This window comes from Ylistrum balloti, unplaced genomic scaffold (genome assembly GCF_031769215.1).
Source record: "Ylistrum balloti isolate Yb309-2 unplaced genomic scaffold, AGI_CSIRO_Ybal_v1 Utg370368, whole genome shotgun sequence".
NCBI lineage: Eukaryota > Metazoa > Mollusca > Bivalvia > Pectinida > Pectinidae > Ylistrum > Ylistrum balloti.
In genome coordinates, this window is record NW_026782259.1 from 1,500,497 (window position 1) to 1,523,616 (window position 23,120).

Consider the following 23,120-nt stretch of genomic DNA (forward strand, 5'->3'; position numbering starts at 1 on the left):
TTCATTATTGTAATATTAGTCAGAGATTATATGCGGCTTGCGTGTTTGTAGAAAATTCCGATGCGAAGCTAGAAGGTAAATGTGTTTCAATAAATCTCCAACATGTTTGGAGCGATTCAAGGTCACAAGTTCGATATTTGTTAACCAAATTTGATCTTGAGGTTTGTTGTTTTTATGTTTAAATATCAAGACATAGATTTGTGTTAGGATATAAATGTTACAATGAGATTTGATAGTACGATTTATATGTAAAAATCTGAAGGCGTTACCCAATAAACCGTTTCCATGGTTACATTGCAGCTCATTCTTGTTCACACATTTAGAGTAGCACGTTTGATGCCACATAAACTTAACTGAAAGTGAAGAAAGCAAACAACATAAACGACACGAATTAATTTATCCTTGAAACAGTTGATTTCTAAACTTTTTGAATATTTTGGAATATCGTTATGAACAAAGTTTGAACCATACTAGTCGTTGATAACCTTTTTAAAAATAGTTCCAAATTTTATGTACATCTGCTATATTCTGGCTCTCTATCTCCTTTATCCAAATTCAATAATAAGACATTCTGTTGGTACGGAGTTGTTTCGCACAACCGTTATTTATTGCATGTCATCCTATATTTGTCTTAAAAATACATATTTCACAAATACATTATTTCTGACATACGAAAAACATTCATATATTAACCATTCCTGATCTATGGAAACCATGACATACAGACCATTCCTGATCTATAGAAACCATGACATACAGACCATTCTTGATCTATGGAAACCATTGACATACAAACCATTCTTGATCTATGGAAACCATTGACATACAAACCATTCCTGATCTATAGAAACCATGACATACAAACCATTCCTGATCTATGGAAACCATTGACATACAAACCATTCCTGATCTATAGAAACCATGACATACAAACCATTCCTGATCTATAGAAACCATGACATACAAACCATTCCTGATCTATAGAAACCATGACATACAAACCATTCCTGATCTATAGAAACCATGACATACAAACCATTCCTGATCTATAGAAACCATGACATACAAACCATTCCTGATCTATAGAAACCATGACATACAAACCATTCCTGATCTATAGAAACCATGACATACAAACCATTCCTGATCTATAGAAACCATGACATACAAACCATTCCTGATCTATAGAAACCATGACATACAAACCATTCCTGATCTATAGAAACCATGACATACAAACCATTCCTGATCTATAGAAACCATGACATACAAACCATTCCTGATCTATAGAAACCATGACATACAAACCATTCCTGATCTATAGAAACCATGACATACAAACCATTCCTGATCTATGGAAACCATTGACATACAAACCATTCCTGATCTATAGAAACCATGACATACAAACCATTCCTGATCTATAGAAACCATGACATACAAACCATTCCTGATCTATAGAAACCATGACATACAAACCATTCCTGATCTATAGAAACCATGACATACAAACCATTCCTGATATATTGAAACCATTGACATACAAACCATTCCTGATCTATAGAAACCATGACATACAAACCATTCCTGATCTATAGAAACCATGACATACAAACCATTCCTGATCTATAGAAACCATGACATACAAACCATTCCTGATCTATAGAAACCATGACATACAAACCATTCCTGATCTATAGAAACCATGACATACAAACCATTCCTGATCTATAGAAACCATGACATACAAACCTTTCTTGATCTATGGAAACCATTGACATACAAACCATTCCTGATCTATGGAAATCATGACATACAAACCATTCCTGATCTATGGAAACCATGACATACAAACCATTCCTGATCTATAGAAACCATGACATACAAACCATTCCTGATCTATAGAAACCATGACATACAAACCTTTACCTATCTATAGAAACCATGACATACAAACCATTCCTGATCTATGGAAACCATTGACATACAAACCATTCCTGATCTATAGAAACCATGACATACAAACCATTCCTGATCTATGGAAACCATTGACATACAAACCATTCCTGATCTATGGAAACCATTGACATACAAACCATTCCTGATCTATAGAAACCATGACATACAAACCATTCCTGATCTATAGAAACCATGACATACAAACCATTCCTGATCTATAGAAACCATGACATATAAACCTTTACTGATCTATAGAAACCATGACATACAAACCTTTACTTATCTATGGAAACCATTGACATACAAACCATTCCTGATCTATAGAAATCATGACATACAAACCATTCCTGATCTATAGAAACCATGACATACAAACCATTCCTGATCTATAGAAACCATGACATACAAACCATTCCTCGTCTATAGAAACCATGACATACAAACAATTCCTGATCTATAGAAATCATGACATACAAACCATTCCTGATCTATAGAATCCATGACATACAAACCATCCCTGATCTATAGAAACCATGACATACAAACCTTTACTTATCTATGGAAACCATTGACATACAAACCATTCCTGATCTATAGAAACCATGACATACAAACCTTTACCTATCTATAGAAACCATGACATACAAACCATTCCTGATCTATAGAAACCATGACATACAAACCTTTACTTATCTATAGAAACCATGGCATACAAACCTTTACTTATCTATGGAAACCATGACATACAAACCATTCCTGATCTATGGAAACCATTGACATACAAACCATTCCTGATCTATAGAAACCATGACATACAAACCATTCCTGATCTATAGAAACCATGACATACAAACCATTCCTGATCTATAGAAACCATGACATACAAACCATTCTTGATCTATGGAAACCATTGACATACAAACCATTCCTGATCTATGGAAACCATGACATACAAACCATTCCTGATCTATAGAAACCATGACATACAAACCATTCCTGATCTATAGAAACCATGACATACAAACCTTTACCTATCTATAGAAACCATGACATACAAACCATTCCTGATCTATGGAAACCATTGACATACAAACCATTCCTGATCTATAGAAACCATGACATACAAACCATTCCTGATCTATGGAAACCATTGACATACAAACCATTCCTGATCTATGGAAACCATTGACATACAAACCATTCCTGATCTATAGAAACCATGACATACAAACCATTCCTGATCTATAGAAACCATGACATACAAACCATTCCTGATCTATAGAAACCATGACATACAAACCTTTCCTGATCTATGGAAACCATTGACATACAAACCATTCCTGATCTATAGAAACCATGACATACAAACCATTCCTGATCTATAGAAACCATTGACATACAAACCATTCCTGATCTATAGAAACCATGACATACAAACCATTCCTGATCTATAGAAACCATGACATACAAACCATTCCTGATCTATGGAAACCATTGACATACAAACCATTCCTGATCTATAGAAACCATGACATACAAACCATTCCTGATCTATAGAAACCATGACATACAAACCATTCCTGATCTATGGAAACCATGACATACAAACCATTCCTGATCAATCGATCTACAGAAACTATTGATAAATCCAACCCAATCCTTTGATAAAATACATTATAAATCTTTATATGTCGATGAACCACGATAATGCCAAGGCTCTGCAATCGTATATAAATGTGACGTGATGTATAGAAGTAAGATGAACACTGTATGGCAGGTTCCACTGATCTACAAATCTACATCTAATGGGGTTTTATAGGTTTGGAATTGATACGTGTTCCAGTTTGATTGCTGACAGCCTGTCTGCTTCGTACGAAAACACGACGTAGTTTTCATTACTAGATCTACTTAACAACGGGAATAATTTCTTTCCAATTCTATCAATTTTCGTGTGATCCCGACCCTGTGCACATTAATCTTTGCCCTGTCAATGATAAAATAAATTAGCTTGATCATTTATTTCTCTTTGAAAGGGAGTTTTATAACAAATGAAAATTGATCTTTTCGGCGTTGTCAATTTCTACAAAAATTTTCTCTGCTTGAATCTCACTTTCAATTACATATGGGTTTCATCAATTCTGTATCTGACGTTTCCTCTGCATGTTTTGACGAGGAGAATCTAGCCAGCCGCACGGATCCTGTCAGGAGCGTTTGACCCTTTAGTTTATCCGACCGTTACTCCATCTGCGTAAAGTCACATTCATGAAGGCCTTTCTCTCATTTGTTCAATTTCTACTGATAATTCTATTTCACGCAACACGCGTAATAAAATTTGGATGGATCATACTCTCCGATATTGCGAGTCTCAACGTACAAACGAATTTTCTGCAGAAATATCAGATGTAAAGTAATGGCCGTCTGAAATATGGATTTGTGAGAAGAGCCATCTAGCCTGCATGAGTCGCGCCCTTTCATGGACGTCTGTGTCAAAAATGCCACAGAGCGTAAAATACACCAGCACCAAGCGTGCTAGGCCGAAACTCGACACGACTATAATGCGAATCATGATTCAATTTGTGCAACACAGATATTTTCGTGCTGAGAAATAAACAATTTTTGATTTCTGTGTAATTTGTCATTAGTGACACGTGTTTCTCGTTGCTACGGCGCTTTTGATTTGATTTATGATATTTACACTGCTTTATGAAGACCGTTTGAAGTACCTGCTCGTGATTCTGCTTCATTTGGGTTTGATGCTAGCCTTTGTGTTTTTATTGAATGTATGATTATATTACTAAGTGAAATGACGACCTTTGAGGAACATGTCTTCTAAGAACAGTTGACTGTGTATTATTCCCCAGTAAGAGGAAATGAGATGACTTGATTTGGTTACTGAAGTCTGATGTTGGCACTAATGTCATGGAAGACGACTAGTAAAACTAATTATCAAATACTGCTGATCATATGGATTATTCATTTTTTCAAATTTTCTTCCAGCTGTTAATATAAAGGAAGGTTAATGTTGATTGATCATGAGCGGGGTTGTTTCTTTGATCAGTAATGTATTGGTAGGTATACATATGTACTTGACGTTGTTCTTAAATTATCAGATATCTATATAAAAAGATATAAAATTTATTGAGTTATGAGCCTGGTGCACCTCCCCATGTGGATTTTGATATTTCTTTCGCATTATCAGCTTCAAAGTTTAGGTCTTGCCATTACTGACGAGTCTTAAAAGCACGAAACAGCTGTATGATACAGCTTAATTCACTGTTTGGCTCTACTATACTTAACTCCAAAGTTGTATTTAAAAAGTGCTGTCCTTTGCGCGTTTTTCTTACCATCTTAGCCCCGTCATCAGGCATCCCTATCTTATCTTATTTCATAGAAGACGTTGCTTAGCTATTCACTTAATGTTTTTATCTGATATACTGTGACCTTACAGAAAAGAATATTTACATATACCCCATGGGAACACGGTCATATATAATTCTATTTTGTTGTAATTATGACACAGTGGAGACAAGCTTAGGGTTTGCATGCTCCTGGGTTGTTCCTAAATAACTCATTTTTGTCCTTTACCAATACAAAGATAAGACGATATAATATTTTGGCGACGTATTTGATAGAAATGGACGATATGAAATACTTATATGAAGAGGTCATAAGTGAAGGTTGGTTTCTTGAACATTGTCAAGAGTGTGTCCCGGAGGAAGAAGCCATAGTTGTACATAGATAATTGAGACATGATCGATTATTCCTTAAATCGACTTTAGTTTATCATGAATTATAATCAATACTTCATCTTGTCTTTATCTTTCTGTAAAATAGATAAAACTTGTGTCAACCTCGATAAAGATTTACCACACCTCGTCTAGGAAGGTCTTCTTCTCACAACCGGTTTTCCTTGGGGAAACATCAGAGTTAAGTCCCTTACCACGGACTGTCACGATGCTGGTGTGCTATAACTTTGTGACCTTTAACATAATGGTTTGTTCGGTAGATCTTCAAATAACTTAAGTCTTTCTTCGTTCTCAGCTAGAATGAGATGATATCTCAATTGATAATTAGCATAATGTTTATACAAAATATTATGTAAAATAATTTTCTTTGTAAAGTTTGGTGATATAGAAATTATGCCTGTGCACTATAGTTATGACTCATGGCACAAATGAATTCTGTAGTATGTAATGGAATGTAGTCTATAATAGAGGCTAGCAGGCTAACGAGGGGCATTCTGTGGCCACTCTGTGATAAACTGTTTTTCTACAAGAAGATGCTTGAAGGTCAATATAAAGGAGGGGTGAGGGAGAGGATTAAATCGAAATTTCATTGTGAAAAATTCTAAAAAAAACTTATTTTTTGTTTTTTTTTCTTTTTCTTTTTTTTTCTGTGTGTGTGTGTTTTTTTTTTTTTTTTAAATACATCATGTTTTAAGAATTAGGTTGACCTAAAAGTATATCACTACAGAATATAAAGCATATCACTGGCTTTCTTTTGTACAAAGATCACTAATGAAAACTAAGGTTATCTTAAATTCGTGGAGTGTAATTATAATTTGAATGGTGGTATAATATAATCCTAATCATTTTATGAATACCATTCCTCAGGAATTTATATCGTGGTAGCTTCACCGATACAGCTCTGGTTCTAGATTTTATACCATTTTATATATACCTATGATCTTATACTGCTGGACATTGACCATCTGTATGGAATGACTGTAGTTGATAGTTTATGTGATATGTGACAGTACAATAATATAATATTTTATTGTTATGCTGTTGTAATCTTGTCCTTTATAAAGATAGATATTCTAGGTGGTCAGTTAAAGCTCTAGCTTGTCCATTATCACGTCTTGTGTTTTGTTGCGTTTTGCTGGCTGTATCTTTATGTAAGTTTTGTTCGGTATTATACTAATGCGTTGTCCTGGGGCGTTGATGTTGGACGCTTGTGTTCATTTCTATTTTTCCCCGAATCGATATTTAATAAAGAATTCAGGTTAATGACATTTTGTGTTCTATTTATGACCGGGTTCCTTTTTTTTCCATTAGCAACAACGTCAGTAGTCTTTGTTTAATTTGCCTACCATCCTAGTGTAACACAAACACCACACTTTATCTTACGTGCAAACTTACTATAGATACTTCCCATTATACAATTACCGATTTAATATTTCTTTTAGTCTTTAACAATCTTTTACAATTTAGCTTTTTGTACGTAAATCTGAAGAAGAAAGGATTTTTAATCTAAACATATTAACCATTTCAGGTATATCTACTATCACCAATGTAAGCTTCTCACCTTCAAAGCGTTTTCTCGGCGTCGCTGCATAACTCTTAATCTGATCGGTGTTTAAGATGTAAATCGAATTGTTGGATCATTAAGAAATTATTTTAATCTATAAAACAGAACACCCGCACAGATGCCATGTGACAAGTCGACAAGGAAAAGACTTTAAATACGACGCCAATAATGGCACTCAGGTGTAAAAACCATTCTTGCGCATGCTCATTTCGTGATACAGAATCAGCGACAGGTTATCCGAACATCTTTATAGGATAAAGGAACAGCAATTTTTTAACAGAGTAAAATCTAAACAGTTTATGGACTCGATTTAAATAAAGCGTTCGTTTGAATGACTTTGGGCGGGTTCCGGTAAGGAAGTACTCGGAGTAATTATTAAAGTGAGTTTGGAACAGATTATGGCACATGTGCAATGCTGAGATAACTACCTGAATCCTGTGTATCAGGTGGAAGATGTGATAATTAAATGAGGTATCTTAAGTATATTGAGGTATTGTATGGGCGAAGATCATTAATTATAATTAATCTTAATGGTAACATATTGTCATAACGTATTTGTTATTGTTTCCGGTATATCCTCCAATCACGGAACACCACAGCTTTGACAGCAGGCCCTAATCTTAATTAGTATATATATGAATGCATATATATATATACACGTTGGCGCCTTTGATCTGTTTCTGGCATTGTTAAAGAAATAGACTGAAAAATGGCCGACAGGCACGGGAAGAATTAAAGACGTTGTACTCGCGGCAATGCGTTATCGCTCGCTATCTGTTCATAAATACATACCGATACATAATGAATGGCAGAAGTGTGTTGGAATGAATTTTGGTCGAATCTGTATATTCAATTTGGTGTTTATGGGCTAGTCAGTTTTTGTTTGATCAACACGAGCGGGAGAAATCCAATGGAAATTAATTATATCGCCTTTGTTGTAGTGTTTTGGATGACCACAGAAGAAATAATTATATTGAATAATTGATCTAAGGCATACCCTAGGCGATGGGCAATCGGTCCGTGGGGTTACCGCTAATTCTCACAGCGCTATTTATGGTCATTTAGACCGTCTTAAGTTGGCGCATCGTCAATATTTGAAAATAAGATAAAATCAAGAATCAAAAGAATCTGAAGGAAACCAAAGGAAGATTATCGTGTTATTGTTTAAAATCTGAAATTGTTTCGCTTTGCCATGTCCGAGCGAGTGACACGCGATAAGCTGAGATCTACGTGACCGAGCCTTTCCTTGTGCCTAGGGGTCCATCAGTACTTGTTTTAACATCGATATACATCGTCTCGGGACACATTCTAAGACCTGAGCTTCAACAAGGGACATCTTAGTTTATGTGAAAGCAATTTTGATGGTATCGATAATGTAATAAGGAACAGACATTTTTCGCGATGGTCTTTTTTGACCAAGATTGACTCCGACAAGACGACTGTATTAAAGTAATGTGCATACTCAAGTATACGCTTTTTATGTCTCTCGCTCTCAATGATGTTTGGACTAAATCCAAATACACCCATCCTATTGGAAACGGTAGGTGCAGGTACACATATGTAATTTTTCGTAGTTATTTCAATTTTCATATTATCTTCCGCAGGTCTCGTTACTGATTGTATTTGGGAAAAATAGGTTTTTGCTCCTTTGCAAGTATAGCCTCCAGTAGCAACAGGTGTAAAAGAAGCAAGCCGACACAATATTGAGGCTTGTGTTTTCAAACACACATCTTTGATATCATTGGATTAATATACTGTGGGGTCAGTTTGATTTACGGAAGAAAGAAAATCATAAAAAAAAGAAATTCTCGTTTTTAAACTTTTATATTAATTAGAAAGATTATAAAGAATAATTCCTGAAGGTGAACTTAATAAAATTCTAAGCCGTCGGTATCATATTCCACTGTGTTACACACGCGCCGTGACACAAGCGTGCTCCTTCATAGGTAGGAACCGTCTGATATCCAGTAAAGGACATCCCAAAGAAACAAGCATTTGGTAAGACTATATATAACACACTTGATATATACCTCCCGATGGAAAGGAATGATTCCGAGACTTCAACACATAAGAAAAGCCATAACACATATTTGTGTGTGTGTGTGTAGATTAAAGCGGTGTTTCCTCATCACAAACTAAGTAAGAATATTAGTTATTTCCAAGTCTGAAGCCAGGTGTTTGAACTGGCGAACGACCAATTGAAAATATAATTAGTTTACTTGTAAACTAAACTGAATCAGAATTAAATTATACATACTAACTTTCTCTTTTGGTTCTAGTGTGATATTGATGATAAATCAATTCAAATATTCAATTGGGATTTTACCTGACAATATGTGTATCGATATAGTTTTAATGTGTTTATTGGAATATGGCGTGATTGTTGAGAAGTTTATTGGAAATAATTAAAAAGACAATTGTATATAGTCAGGTTAATAGTGTCTGATGGAGAGTATAAATCAGATTTCCCAGTCTGCTACCCAACGTTTTTACTACATATACCTATACATATTTGATGTCAATGATATATGAAATATTTTTTACATTAACGGCTATGTTCATCAATCAAGCTATATTTTCAGTCGAGTATACACAATAAAGAGTATCGATGACATCTGTGGAATTAAACTTTTCCGTGCTGAGATTTTATTTTTGTTAATTACTTGCATGCAGATATATTTTTATCTCGACTTGATATCGGCATGATGCTTCTTTTTGGCTAGAGTTCAAATGTATTTGCTTCTTTGTCTAGAATTATAATGTCCTAGCTCCTTTCATTTATCAAGAATTTAAATGTACTACTTCCTATTTTTTTCTTTTTTTGTGTGTAAAATGTCTTCTAGAGTTTAGATATGCTTTCTCTTTCAGATTATTTCAATTGTCTCTATATAGCTGAAATACGCGTGTTACTTAAACTGCTTAGTGTGTTTGAATATTTACAGAGAAAATTCCAACCTGTCAACATAATCATAATAAAAACTGAAGATCAATATAAATTAGGGCAAATATATGACTAAAAGGAAGATTTATACGGAGATTCATGAAAACGTACAAGGTGAATAAAACTCGGTAATCGATAACCCATCGTCAGGTAATTGGTCAACGCTTTAAATCAGCTTTAGTTTGTATAGTGCGTGGGTTGATTCCCGTAGATTTATCACTCGAGACAATTTAGGTCTCCAGGTATACGAAAGCCTGGATGTAATTATCAATAGATATTACAAAAAAGAAGACAATTAAACAAGTTGAATATTTGAATAATTAGCTCTCGATCCAGTACAGGTACATATGTATGTGGTAAGGTACTGAAACTAAAGGTGTTTTTTAATATCTCCGTTATCTTTACCTGGTAGTTTAAAGTTCTACCAGATTTGATATTTAAGAAATTAAATCATTCTATGTTGGTATTCTCTAGTCATTATGTCTTCGTAAGTCTCGGCACTTAACATAATAACCTTACGTAATAAACAACATGCAGAAGGGTTTTCATTATACTTCTTTCTATCTCGCTTTAGTTGTCAGATCCATAGGAAATTCATGACATAGTTTGTCATCAAAACCAATTATGGTCAATTTTACTAAAGTAAAATATATAAAAAAATATCTTCAAGCCTTACTTAAGGAAATATTTCTAACCTACCATTTTTGTACCATGAAACATACCGAGCAACATAACGTTTACTCTTGGAAACATATTTTGTGAGATTTGCCGATGGTTTGATTGCTGTCTTATACAGCTTAAACAGTACTGTATTGCCAAGGTTTCCCGAAAATTGTCAAAATCAATTGTCAAAATAACAATAGGATGAACTACAACTGTAAAATAATAACGGCAGAGATCAGTAAGTATGACATATCATAGGATCAGTTCAATTTACTTGGTCTTATAGTTATATTCTTCAATAAATACCCGCCCTCTACTTAACCTGACAACAGAAAAATACATATCAATATAAAATAATTGAAATATTATGTAGTGTAACACATACACACGGATATGACGTGAAAGTCTAGTTATCCAGTTGCTTTCTTCGAAAGATTGAAGTCTGTCGTGTTGACTGTTTTTAGAGTTCACATGTACTTTAACGTGAATCCAGACAAGATAATCGGATTCGGATGTCGTAATCGAATGTTTTCTGTAGTAGAGAAATACGATACAGCATGCTCACTCATTTCTGACCAGATTCACTTACAATGACGCTGTATAAATCTAAACACTTACGTAAAATTTTAAAGACTAAATATTGGTAATAATTTAATTTAATAAGAATAATTGTTAATTGTATGTTGTTTTATGAAAAAGTGTTAGATAACCATGAAATGACCAGTTGATTAAGCTTATATTACCGATATTCCCACTGACCCATCACACGTTATATGTCGGCTTAATCCATGCCATACGTACTTCTATTTATTTCGTGACGGACTCCTAGTCAGATGGAGGCCAACTTGGTCGTTGTGTGGTGATGGATTGGTATAAGACTTATATAGTTATTAATGAATTCATGTTTAAAATCCACCCGCATAACGTACCCGTGTTGGCAATAACGATAATAAACTGATAGGATCGACCAGGGCGGTATCAATATCCTATTTTCCTTTCCACTTTTGTTTTCTCAGGCAAACTGTAGATTACTACATTCAGTTGTCCGGGATCTGAAATAGTGATAACAATTTTTCACATTTATCATTTCACAAGAATAAAGCGCGACTAGATATGATTAATATACGTCTTCAATATTTATAAACTTGAGCATATTGCAATACAGCGACAACAAAGGTATTCGTCATTAATCAAAAAGGCACGCACATCGTAGGTAAGCAGGGGATTACATGACTGGCAAACATTTATATTATAATATTTGAAAATAGAATGAAAGCTACCGTACGGAATTATTATCGCCAATCCTACAAGCATAACGTATCGATAATTAACTCAAAAAGAACAACAACACGTGAATGCCCAAACCCCATCGTCCTCTTCTGATTTCTTTGTTTCTTTTTGGTTAAAGGAAGTGAAATCTTAGATGAACTTCCAGCAGTGTTAGAGATATTGTATTGGTGTGGATAAATTTAACACTACATTGATCTTAACTAAAGTGTCCACTAGTTTAATTTATTTCAGTAGCCTCTGAGATTTCACCAATTTACCTCCTTGGCATCACTGAGAAATCATTAAATGTCTTAACAGCTGTATATAAGTCTTTGTATGTTTTCAAAGGTGATATTCACTTGTGCACAGACGCTTCCAAATATCAATACTTAACCAATTCTGTTGACTGTAAATTTATTTTTGCCATGAAGCATAAAAATTGTGGTGTTTAATGTCAAAATGGCAACTAAAAGCATTTTCCACTTACTTCAAAATTTTTACTTCCAAAACCTTTAACCTCGCAAACGATAAATCTAGATTACATTTATAACTTTGACACAACGCTTAAGAAGACGTCGCCATTTTTGTTTGCTTACTCTGCGTATTATTCTAGCATTGTATGCTGCTTTCTGGTGAGAATTACTGACAAAAGCTGTTAACTACCTAATGAGACTAAGATCGGAACGTAAAAGGAAGACATCTGATGGAAAGCCAAATTATTCAACCTTCGCTTATTCTGTGTCCGAACAGGTGACAAGAAAACAGGACATTTATTGCTCAAATTTATAAAAAAAAAAAAAAAAAAAATCGGTATCCTTACATACAAAACAAGATGAAGTTGAATCATTGCTGATGGAGGTATATAAGTGTACGTATACAGTTTCTAACAAAATCTTTAATGAGATACATTCCTGTATATTTGTCAAATATGTTCAAACAGATAAAACATTGTTCATAACTGTCTACAAATTTTGTTTTTCATCACCGACCGTGGAGCCCATCCAGTCGATTTTTTGCAGATATTTGAAAATTTTACGCAATGAGTCAGATTAAATATATTTTTTATAGATATTTATCATCAAGTTCATCAACAACTTTTCTTTCCGTGTTCAGTTGGACTTTTCATCGCGATGTACCCGGAACCTCTCAGCTTTCCTGACATGTCAAATCGACCTTCTGGAATCTACGAAGGAATGGAAATTAATTGATATCTTTATTGCTTATAGAGCTATTATTGTTGTTGTTGGTAGAGGGATATTAGAAAGCTGGGCAGTAAAGAGAAGATGGGTATCTACTTACGGCATGGCATGTCGCACTAATTAGACGGACAGCAACGATACTGGTAGGTAGATGTAATTAATTTTCGAGTGCACATTTTTATCTTTTTATTTAATAATTAAAAATTCCAAAGGTTTGAAGTGCACATTGCGTATGTATTATTAAGAGATTGGGTAATTATTGGGTCTCTCTGTGAACTGGAGTTCAAATATGGCTCAAGCACATCAAACAATATGTAATTTAACAAGGTCAAACGCGGTACTTCATACGTGATTAAGTTCTGATAACAAGGTTGGTTTGTCATGTCTGACGTAACGGGCGTGCCTCATTAGCAATAATCACTTGCTAGTACGTATTGTTTTATAAAGCTACATACCTGATAGAAGGGAAGACTATGCTATTGAATACTGTAAGTTATTTACTTGACAAAGTCTCCATATTTACACGAATAGTCATAAGACTGCTCAAAATATAACTTAAATCTATAAATCATTAAATTATCTATGTTTTCTGGGATATGTTTCTGCTTGCTTTAATGATTTTATCATTCCATGTCACAATAGCTGTTAGAGATCCAAATATATGATAATCTATCTGGACCTGTCTCAGTGGTTGTTGATTGCAGGACGTTTTACCATTTTCATAGTATTAGTAGCTTCAAACATTGATTTAATGTCAATAGTGATATCTATCTGACGTGCAATTGAATGATGGAACATATGTACAATGTCATGAACAAATCGCTTTCAAATCAATGTCTTACCTTTCTAAAGAATGATATATCATACAGATCTCAACAGCCTAGAGCTACGGAAGAACATGACCAGTGCAGTAACCACATTTGCCCAAGGGGAAATATCCGATAAATGGTCACCGAAAAAATATATAATTATCAGTGTAGATATAGCGTCGGTGGTGTAACGGTCAGCATGGTACTCGGGAGATTTATGCGTGTTTTATCAGACGTTGTTTTAAAAAGCCAAAGGCGGTAGATTACTGGTCAGACATTTTTGAAAATGCTGATTTGAAGCCCGTTTTTTCTATAATGTATATGCCCTTTTTGCCCTCAGATATCATTGATGTTCATTTTCGCACTGTCCACAATTCTATTTTTACTATGGACAAGTTGATGAAAATTGGTAAAGTAGATAGTGATGTTTGTCTCGTGTGTAATATAAAAAAGGAAACATTACAACATATGTACTTTGAATGTTCGGAACTGTCAGACTTCTTAGATTATATTGATATGTTAACAAGGAAGTTGCTTAAGGATGCTAACCCCACTTATATTGTTGATGTGTCTCTTAGGAAGCTGGTTCTTTTTGGTTACACTAGAAAAATTAAAGGAACAAATCATTTTTTCCTCAACTTCTTGTTAGGTGTAGTCCGTTTTTGTATTTTTAAAAGAAGAAATCTTGTAGTGAATAAAATGTCAAAGGTTGATTTGAGGAATTTTTTTATGTATACTCTTCGTAAATATTTTGACTACGTACAAATTTACTACAAGGTGACCAATAAACTGTTTCTTTTTGCCAAATACATGGTACAGAATAATCACTTGTTAGAGAAGAATAATTCTTCAGAAAGAAATTTAGTACTGTCATTGTGAATTATGTTAACGCAATATTTGAGGGTGTGTATTATAAAGCCTTTATTAGATTAAAGACACATTCTATTTTTATTCAATCTGATGGAATGATAAAATACACACTATTTCACATTCGAAGAGACCGACATGTATTGTTTTTTAATGATTATTTGATTACCATATTATGTAAGCTATGATATTGTCATCGATCTATATATGCACTGTGAGGAACCTCCGGGGCACCAACCCCGTAGGCCCTATTTGCTGGTACATTAAAATTAATTTAAAAAAAAAAAAAAAAAAAAGCATGGTTGCCTTCCAAGCAGTCGATCCGGGTTCGACTCCCGGCCGACGCACTGTTTTTGTTAATTTGTAATATTTTCGTTGAAATGAATATTTTTGTAAGAAGGAATTGGTTTTTCTCTGAAAGTTCAGAGAAACTTGTCTTACCAGGTTTTGCAAATACCATACACAGTAGAAAATATCACGCGGACTTCTTTCATAAATAAATTTATAGACCGATAATGAGATTGGTATTTACGATGATTTCTAGATTAGATATTTGGTATCTGTAAAAGAATATTCATCCTTACAAATTGGAATTACTGTAGGATTCAAAACAGCCAGTGGTTGAGTGATTGAATGCCGCAGTGGGATACGTAATCACACGCTATATGTATGATCCCCTTGTCTTACGCCATGTGATGTGGACAAATCTGTCCAACTATGCAGGATTTCCTTACGTCCTCCACTAGCCAACATGCCTCCTGAAATCTGGGTCAGTCAAACAATGCATATCAGTTTTTAGATTTTATTCACGGACTGTATGTTATATCATAGGTAGTATAAACGAAAAGAACCCAATTAGATGTAGAGTTTTTATTATTCCTTGTATTCAACATCTTTATTTGCATCGCTTTCATTTCATTTCAGTATTGTGATTTGGATAGTTCTAAGAGACGGAAGTACACTTAATGGAAAGTCTATTTACAATGCTTCGCATTTCTATAGCAAGTTATCACAACAATATACTTTTAACTATGAATTCATACTAATTAACTGAAAGTAATTGACACCTATATCATGTATCAGGATTTCAAAATGGCTTTTAACGACCAAAGCATCTCAGGAAAGTGTTCGGTGCTCTAAGATAGCATATGATATAGGTCTGATGATGATTGTACAATTATACATCAGAATTAAGAACATTTTTAAGAAAACTTTGATCCTAGAACTTCTCTAAATTTCTTTTAAATCTAAATATATGTCATACACTATAATCCATGTTAGCTTTAAGGCTATTTCATTTTCACACGTGTCACATTATTTCCATTGTAAATACAGACCGCCGCGAAATCAGCGTCGTGTGTCACATTCGTTTTCCTTATCTCCGGGTAGAAAATCAAACTAAATCATTAGATCAATTCAAGATTGTGACAGTAATCTCTGGACTGCTGAGCATTGTCTGACAGGTGCTTTAAAGGTATAGGTTATACACATTTATTTCCATCCGTTTCCATCTATAACCATGAAACTTGTGAATCTAAAACGGCCGAATTCCAAAATATTACATTTCCCTTTTCCAAGTAATTCTTTCTTGTACCTCTTGAGTTATTATTGAACTAAGGACTGTTCACCTTTCCCTCTAATTTTGCAATTTATTTTGATCAATCCCTCAGTCGCCTACTAAGTTTCAAAATATAAGTCTTTTTATCACTGACGATTCCTATAAAGGCAAAACAGCTGCATGGTGCAGTTTTACTTATTATTTGGATCTACTTTAGTTGTTACATTTGTATTGAAAGGTTTTTTTTTCGCTTGTGTCTTGTACAATCCTCATATGGAAAGATCATTTGCTTTTGAAGGTAAAAGATCGCTCACCTAAATTGAGCTTTACTTTATCATCACTGCGTCGCTCTCATTTTTGTCACAGGAATGAAGGAATGAAGTGGTCAACAAGATATGGCTGTCCGTGGTTACAAACATGGCTACCAAATGGATTGTATGAGTATTCGTTTGGTTTTGTTTTACAAGGTTGAACGTCCTCGCAACAGCCAGGGCGATATGAATTCGGGTGTCAAGAGGGACGCCAACAATAAGGGTCATATGAGAACGGATGTCAAGAGAGACACGAACAGCCAGATTCATATGAGGACGGATGTCAAGAGAGACACCAACAGCCAGATTCATATGAGAACGGATGTCAAGAGAGACACCAACAGCCAGATTCATATGAGGACGGATGTCAAAAGGGACAATAGTAACAAGGGTCATATGTGAACGGATGTCAAGAGGGACACTAACAGCCAGATTCATATGATGACGGATGTCAAGAGAGACACCAACAGCCAGATTCATATGAGAACGGATGTCAAGAGAGACACCAACAGCCAGATTCATACGAGAACGGATGTCAAGAGGGACCCCAACAGCCAGATTCATATGAGGACGGATGTCAAGAGGGGCACCAACAGCCAGATTCATATGAGGACGGATGTCAAGAGGGACGCCAACAACAAGGGTCATACGAGAACGGATGTCAAGAGTGGCACCAAAAGTAGAAAAATAAAGCACAGAAAGAAGGGCAGACATGAAAGAGAGGAAAGGATCAAGATCTCAAGTGTTACATTGAGATCAATTTAGGTCTCTACAATGTCCCTTTGTTCATTTGGCGAGAGGAAAGAAAGCCACGGATCCTGCAGGTCACTTGTAGTCGACGCTTACGAGTTCTTCGGCTTTTCAGTGTCCCTTTGGCTTGAAATCAACAGACACAGGCAGTGAAAGGGTTGATAGGCAAACCACCATTGACAGGCACACTTTACATGGAAACTATTTTGGTGAATGAATTGTGCCTCAGACTAGGACATAGTGCGAGATTTCTACCCTGAAAATATATTACCTGGAAGAACACAAAAACACTGACAAAGCAATATTTAGCGGAATACGATGTTGGAAATATTAACATTTTACGGTCTTCAATAAATGCCACCGCTTTTCTGTGATTTATTAAGATGTATTTTTTCACGGAATTTTGGGTGTTTTCTTTTTTATTACATTATTTGCTGTAAATACAATCCTCGAAGGCTAAATCGTAAGATTAATTCAAGAATTTGACAGTAATCTCTAAGCATTCTCTGACAGATAATTTATAGGTTTAGTTTATACATCATGAACTCGTTTTGTGATTGTTGTGTTATAGATATTACCAGGTTGGTCATTATAAATGTATAAATATATATTTGGAAGACACATTATATTGTAATACATTGATCTTGTCCAGTCAGAAAAAATCATGAGTTACATGCGTTATTTCCTTCATGTTGAATTATAAAAAGACTATATTATCCCACGGAACCTTGATAATATCACAAGCAATTAGGCAAAGCGGCATTTGTAAACTGGCATCAACGGAAGTTGTGAGAAAGGTAATAGACAAGATAGTCTTTGTTTCGTGTTGAATAACAGGTGCGTATGTATCTTATAGAGTTGAGTAGAAATTGATATTTTTCACAAGTACTGATCAAAGGAATTTTCTCTATATACTGTTTTTGGAATAACAGTGTGAAAGAAAAATGCTCAACAATCTCAAGGTGTGCGGGTAGGTCAATTCACACGTTTAAGATGGTGAATGCATCAAAGAGATACTTAGTAAGACTTTGAAAAATACAACATCTGCATCAAACATCAGGTTTAAATAATAATGAAAATATAATGATATTTAACTACTCTCAATGATATTTGATATTTCTTACTGTTCTAATACAAGAAATATCTTTGATCCTACCAGTTGTAGCCCTGATAAGTCTTTCCTTTTATTTACAGACGTGTCATTGATATATACCATATACACTACTGTCTGGATCAGTAGCATACATAGCAGATAGATGTTTGTATTTCATTGTTTCAGCATGTATATAGTGACCAGATTTCGGTCAGCCTGTTTTTTGTAGTTTGCGTGATTCTAACGAAGAACCGTTAGAAGTTCTCTCTTACAATCTGGAAATGTCATAAAACACGGGTCTTTTTTTATAGATAAAATCTATGTATTGTTAAAGAGAGAACCTCTCTCTTTTTGGACGTTTTCTAGTAACTCTATCTTAGAATTGTATGATATCATTTTATGATACAAAATAGATTCCCTTTCACCCGGTCAACTCTTGCAAGTCATTCTAAATACTTAAAAAAGAACACTTTGTAAGATCTCAAACATTTTTGTCATCGACAGAAAAAAATCTCACTTGTGAACATCTTTTATTCGATATGGAATACATATTGGGGCTAACGAAACAAAATTACTTGAATATTTGCTCGTTTCAGAATATACATATGATACGCTAACGCTATCAATCGCATGTTGTGAAATGTTATCACTAACAGCGAAAAGAACAAAATTGATAAAGACAGCAAGAATATTCAATTTGTGTCTTTAATTCCACCAATTACTTTTGCAATTGAGGGAACTATATAATGACTACTGTAAATTCCTTTGTGATCGAACTCTGATCAGCAGATGTGTAGTGTACATAAAGCAATAGAACGTTTGGTTGATATTCAAACATTCCATTTATTTACACACGCCAAGCGTTTATATAGCTCGGATACAAACACGGCCTGTGGTGGCAACATCTTTATCTGAAAGGTATGTCGCTACTGGGAGTTTCCGGTGCTCTCAAAAATTAGTTAGCGTGATTTTCATTAACAGCAAAGGCATATACCAAAATCTATTTTCGGTGAATAGATGAAAAACATCATGGATGCATAACGAAGCCGATCTTAAAACTGCATGATATCTTTTATAAAATTTTGAGATTGATAAAAGAGAGAGAAAAAAATAAACAAAAATACCAATATTAACTTGTTATTGCTGCAATTCAATCGAGATTAAAAGAGTAATACTTTTCATGGTTTTCTGTATATCTCTGATATATTCCTGACTGATTAATGTCTAGTACTTCATTTTCAAATATAGATAGTTTGAAAAACATAGCTTAACTAAAAGTCGCCGATGAAACACAACCATGCTGAAATATAATGAAGTACAAATAGATAATTTATTACAAATGTTGAAAACTTAGAACCACATATACTAGACAGATGATTTTGCAAGCCTCAAAAGCTATGACACGAGGACAAATCCTTTGAAAATTAGTTTCACGTTGGTAATATATCTATTTCATAAGCATTATAAATATAACTTCCGTCGTATCTTATTTTAATTACGATAATAACTGAAAGGTGCTTTCTATTTGTGGCTATTTTGTACAATCATTAGAGTTATATTTTATAAAGATGAAGGCACCAATCTTGAATCAATAATTTTGTAAGATATTGTTTGACTTTCAGCTAACATGTCGCAAGCAGTAAACAGATGTAAACCAAACTAATATATCAGGGCCCTTAAATCAAGCTACTTACATTGTATATGGTATCATCTCTCTGAAATGAAGGCCAAAACAACAAAGTGAGCAGCTTCAATGGAGTCATCCATTGCACTACATAAAACAAGAAAAATCACAAAAGCGATGTGTACGTAAATAAATGATGTTTACTATCAAGGGCTATTTATATATAGTGTGTGGTTCTGTGTGCTCCCCACTAATACTGGTACAATATCTACAACCTGTTAACGTGGCAATGGTGAGACCGCTAACCCGGAAGCATTAGGATATAACAGCACGATCCTTTCACCGTGTTTAACTGACGAAGAATATGATAAATATAAGGCGTCGGTGGTGTAACGGTCAGCATGGTTGCCTTCCAAGCAGTCGATCCGGGTTCGACTCCCGGCCGACGCACAGCTATTTTTTTTCACAATTTTTAAAATACAATGAACAACAATAACAATTCCAAAACAAACAGATAAACACCCATAACAAGGTTCGTTAAAACTTTTTGAATGAAGTAATTAAACTTTAAATCTAGACAGGTAGATGATGTCTTTTCTTTTCTCTCCAAGTCATACGATGCCTATGGAATATTTCTAGATAGACGAGTAGTTACAGTCAGCTCATGAGTCTGTTTAGATAAATAGATGAAATTGTCACACCGAAAAGTAAGTAGGAACAGCTAATCATTTGTTTAAAAATATACAGGATGAAATTCTTATAGTTGCCAACATGATCTCTTTGAGAAATATATAGTTCCGATGTCCATGAGTATGCCGGCGGTTTCGGTCTTAATCATATTCTTCTCGTTTTTAAACGAAAATTAAATCATTATGTTAAGATTCCCATATGGGTGGATTTCCAATGAATATCAAGTGCTTGCATATATTTTAAACCACACGACATTATACACAGCAAAAATCATATATTACAACCAAAGAAGGATTCTACCAATGACCCAACAGTTAAACGCACCTTTTTATATAGATATGCAGAATAATGTAATTTGAAATAATTTGTGACAAAGGGACGAAGTGAAGCATAATTTGGTATTTTATGATTAAATATTTTGGAAAATCTAATAAATTCTTTATCAATATCATTCTGTTCAACATGTCCTAAGGATATACACATGTCACACATACAGGTTTGTGTCTGGTTGACGATCCTATGGTCATTACCTATTTAGCCTTTGGTCATTATATGTCAAATTTTTTTTTTTTTTTTTTTATATTTATTTTATTTTTGCATTTTTTCATTGTATGTACACAAAAAAGTTCACACACATTATATGTCAAATTTACCTGGTTACCTGGATAATAAATATGTTATCCTTATTAAGTACTCCAATCTTATATCAGTATATCTAACATGTTGGCGTGGTGCATGTAATTTCTTATATAATGTAACATTTATTTTCCTTGTCCATCTCTATAAAAGCTGGTAAGAAATTATATTAAACATTCATCTCTAGCACGTGCATCCGTATGTCCACACACCAATAAACTTCTTAAACATACAGTCCTGGGCTCAGTCCTATTTACAACGAAGATCTACACACCAAGAAAGAGAACTAAAACATTATAATACACATACACCAAGTTGGGAGGAGAAAAGATGAATCTGGTCACAAAGGTTTCTTTTTAAATGTAGACAGACAATCAACTACACACATCACTACATCGATACATATTGCTACATATTAATAATACTGTCGTTATTTATTGTTAAGGAATTGACAACTACTTATAAACACGGTAGCTGTCTTTTTGACTAAATGTATTCCTCTGTTGAGGTTAACATCCCCTTACCGGCTGACGTGGCAGCTGCGATGCTAGCCGGAAATTACACCGATACCAGTGAAATTCTTTTTAGATTTAAACGTCTAAAGTTACAAGAAGCGAAGGCGTCGGTGGTGTAACACCACAATGTACAAACAGTGAAAACACATAGTACAACCAAATAAGGATTCTACCAATATCACATAAGTTAAACTTTCCTATATAGATATGAAGAACAATGTATAAAACTTCATCATACGGAGAGTTTAATGTGTAATATTGCTGATTTAATGTGTAATATTGTTGATTAAAGGTGTGATATTGTTGATTAAAGGTGTAATATTGTTGTTGATTTAATGTGTAATATTGTTGATTAAAGGTGTGTAATATTGTTGATTAAAGGTGTAATATTGTTGATTTAATGTGTAATATTGTTAATTAAAGGTGTAATATTGTTGTTGATTTAATGTGTAATATTGTTGATTAAAGGTATGATATTGTTGACTAAAGGTGTAATATTGTTGATTAAAGGTGTGATATTGTTGATTAAAGGTGTAATATTGTTGATTTAATGTGTTTAATATTGTTGATTTAATGTGTAATATTGTTAATTAAAGGTGTAATATTGTTGTTGATTTAATGTGGAATATTGTTGATTTAATGTGTTAAAGGTAATATTGTTGATTAAAGGTGTAATATTGTTGATTAAAGGTGTGATATTGTTGATTTAATGTGTAATATTGTTGATTTAATGTGTAATATTGTTGATTTAAGGTGTAATATTGTTGATTTAATGTGTAATATTGTTGATGTGTTAATGTGTAATATTGTTAATTAAAGGTAGGTGATATTGTTGATTTAATGTGTAATATTGTTAATTAAAGGTGTGATATTGTTGTGATATTGTTGTTAATTAAAGGTGTAATATTGTTGATTTAAATTGTTGA

The 23,120-nt window shown here is 34.0% G+C and overlaps 1 non-coding gene across 1 annotated transcript; it reads left to right on the forward strand.

Annotated features, from left to right (window-relative positions):
• The first annotated feature begins 20,731 nt into the window (after positions 1-20,731).
• Trnag-ucc (transfer RNA glycine (anticodon UCC)) lies at positions 20,732-20,803 on the forward strand. The gene has a single exon. It is a non-coding gene; the product is annotated as a tRNA-Gly (tRNA).
• Positions 20,804-23,120: the final 2,317 nt, after the last annotated feature.